Genomic DNA, 3580 nt, shown 5'->3' with positions numbered 1-3580 from the left:
CATTTATTAATCAAAATAAGATTTAAACCAATATATTATATAAAATTGTTCTTTATTTATTTTTTATTTTGAGAAAAATATATCATTTAATTTGCTCCTTGGAAATTGGTCATCGCATGATTTTTTGTGATTATGGTCACGTTGACCAAAATCCTAAAATCTAATTTTACATGACGGTTCGTACAAGGTAGATATGGAGGAGGAGCTCGTTTATAAGCATTACATCCAATTTAATAGAATTGATTGTTTCGGTTCTCATTAGGGTCAATTTCGGATTAATATTTACTTCGGGAATAATAGTTTTGGAATTTGTATAACAATTGGGACTATTTGTGGAATGCACAAAAAAAAAAAAAAGGTTATTATTTTAGAATACGTTAGTGGGAAAAAAAGTTAAATTTCACCTTAAACTTGCATAATTAAGTTGTATTAATTTTCTCTCTTAAACTGTTGGCTTCATCAAATTGTTAGTCAAGTATGCGTTATTAACTTTGATTACTATGGTTAAGTATGGTCGAAATATTGTTAATTAAAAACATGTATTCTGATATGCATTTAATGAATTTTAAAGCATATGTATGATAAAAAAAATTGGTAAGGTTTTTAAAAAACCAACTTTTGAGCTAAATTTTTGTTATAATTGTTCAAAACTTAATATTATTTAAATTAATGATTTTGTGGAGGTTTTTGCGTAGCTTTTTGTTACAAAATCACAATCATGGGTGAACTAGTGATAATTGAAGGTAGGTACAAATTGTAACATTTATCTAAACTTAGGATCTATTTTTTAATGATATTTAAAGTTTATGGAGAAAATTGATGTAATTTGATAGATATAAGATTTAAGTGTAAAATTCAAATCCCCCACTTTATAAACTTTTAGAGAAATTATTTTAAATGGAAAAAATGCTAAAATATTTTCAAATATAACATAATGTCATAGTATATCAGTGATAAATGATAATAGTCTATTAGTATTTATCAGTGATAGTCACATTGATAGATAATGATACTTTGTTATATTTATAAATATTTTGGTTCATTTTTCTATATTTTAAAATAGCCCAAACTTTTGTTTGAAGAAAAATATTATTTGATACTTCATAAATAACATGAATCTCAAAATAATAATAATAATAACAAAATTGAACTACAATGAGACCATTAATTTGATTTTGAAAAAATCAATCTCTGGCAGCAATTTGCGTGTTTGGCTAGAAGAAATTTGAAAAATCTCAATTATCTTTGATATCATTGTTTTTGCTTATATTTCTCGATGTATAAATAAGTTAGCTGATATTGTAGCTAAGAATGCTAGAATATTAGGAATTAATGATGTTTACATAGATTTCTAGCTTACGTGCATTCAAAATCTAACTATAAATGACTTATCTCAAATTGTACACTTGAGATTGAATAAAATAGTTCATTTCTCAATAATAGTAGTAATAACAACATGTTAACTGTTAACAATTTAGTTATTCATTTTATGTAACTAGAAGTCATGTAAATCAATTTTGTTAATGAGTTTTAATTGCATTCGGTATTCCTAACCATTATAACCAATTATGAGAACTTAAAAAAAAAAAAAAAATTAAAATGATGAAAGCACTATTCTTCGTCCAAATTGAACACTAGAATAATTGAAAGAATTATTACTCTGTAGTTCAAAATTCAAATTGTCATTAAAGAAATGTCTTATAGTTCATGTATTATTTTTAGACTAAAGTTTTGTGGCTTACCTAAGTAATTATAGGTAACTATGTTGCTAGTTATCTAACTTTTCCATTGTTAGCTATTAGGCATAATTTATTGACTTAGAAATGTATGAATTTTGAATCTCAATTTCTAACTATTTTCTTATTGAAATATGAATGGTACTAATATGTAATGCAATATATTATGATATTAATTCCACATATTAAAAGTATTGAAGAGAATATAAAAACTTCAATTTGCTAACTTGAGTCTGACTCCATAGTCAGACATATAGTTCCCATGCATTAAAAAAAATTCCACACTATGTACACAATTCAACAAATGGATAAAAACCATCCCCAGACAAACATTTTTCTGGAAAATTTCCAAAAATAAAATACCTGAAAACAAAACAAAAAGGAATCTGTCTTTTTGCAGTTTCAGGCAAGAAAAAAAAAAAGAAGAAAAGAACTAATATGCCAGCAAGAACCAGGAAGTTGTGTCAAGAACATGGAAGCATAATGAAAGACAAATTGTAGCAATCACAGAGGTTTTTGAAGCTACGTACCTCACAATTTCCAGCCCTCTCTCAATCACTTCCTCATTCACTATATCCACACACCGTTTCATTCCTTCGTATATCCTCTCCAATAATACTTCTATGAACGACCTCACCATTTCAAACGTCATTCTCCCTGTCCAATTCACTATCACTTTCTTGTTCTTCCCCCACCCTCCATTTCTCGGCCGTTTTCCATATTCCCTTTTGGGCTTCAGGCCCATTTCCATTTCCTCCAACTCCTCCACCTTTTTCCCTGGGCCTGGGCCTGCTTCCATGGCCCAATTCCCATGGCCCGATAACAGCACTTGATGGGACGTTTTGATCAAAGTCTTGACTGCGCCGTTGGAAAGGCAAACCAACAACTCTCTCATTTCCTTTTCGTGCTTCGGATTTGTTAGCCCCGAGAATATTTGATCGAACGTATTGATTTCCATTGTCTTCTCCAAATAAACCGATACCGCTGAACTCACAAACATTCTAATTAACTCGCCGATTAATTCCCTGCTTTTTCCATCGCACACCACCACCCCCATCCATCTCTCCAAACTACTACTCCCCGATTTACTCGCCTCCATCAACGCCATCACCAAATTTCTAGCGAAACTCCCAACCACCACAGAAACAAACCCACACCCAGATTCACTACACAGCTTCTCCATAATTCTATCCGTAAAATTACTCGATTTCTCATTTTCATTCTCCTTACCACCGCCTCGGGAGTACTGATCGTAACCTCGAAAAATTCCCAGAGTAATCGCCTGGGACAGACGAGTCAGAGAATTGGAGATCTCATCAGACCGAGCGAGTTTAGCGATTTGCTTCAAACTGTGAGGGATTTCATCGGAATCGGAATGAAGAAACTCCTTCAAATCTTTAGAAATGGTAGCGACACAGTCGGCGGAAGCGGAAAATGCTGAAGCAGCAGAAGATAAAGCAGCGAAGAATTTGGAAATCTTAGCCCTCTTTCGGGCGATTGAAGGGAAATGATAAATTGTGTAAGCAGAGTAGCCGGTAAATCCAAGAGCCGCCATTAAAAGGATCCAATTACTCCGACGGGAAACTTTAAAGTCCTTATCCATATCCCTCATCGTATATTTCGGAGGAAGAGATTCAATCCATTTGGGAGAGTTGATGAAGAACAGAGACGAAGGCGTTAAGGTTAAAGTGAATAAGAAGAAATGAAAACATATCCATAAGTGTAGAGGTGGACATGACACGTGACAAGTTGACCGGGTAAATGGATAATAATTAATATTATTATTACTACCAAAAAAAAAAAAAAAAACTTAGTTAGTAAAGTTGGGAGTAGAGAAGCACCGC

General features: G+C 32.1%; 1 pseudogene; it reads right to left on the bottom strand.

Moving 5' to 3' along the window:
* Positions 1–2169: 2169 nt before the first annotated feature.
* Positions 2170–3348, bottom strand: LOC120073481 (protein PHLOEM PROTEIN 2-LIKE A10 pseudogene; annotated as a pseudogene).
* Between the last annotated feature and the right edge of the window lie 232 nt (positions 3349–3580).

The sequence above is a fragment of the Benincasa hispida genome, chromosome 3 (genome assembly GCF_027475165.1).
Source record: "Benincasa hispida cultivar pf3 chromosome 3, pf3_genome.v1.1, whole genome shotgun sequence".
Taxonomy (NCBI): domain Eukaryota; kingdom Viridiplantae; phylum Streptophyta; class Magnoliopsida; order Cucurbitales; family Cucurbitaceae; genus Benincasa; species Benincasa hispida.
This window is presented reverse-complemented; position numbering and strand designations above follow the sequence as displayed.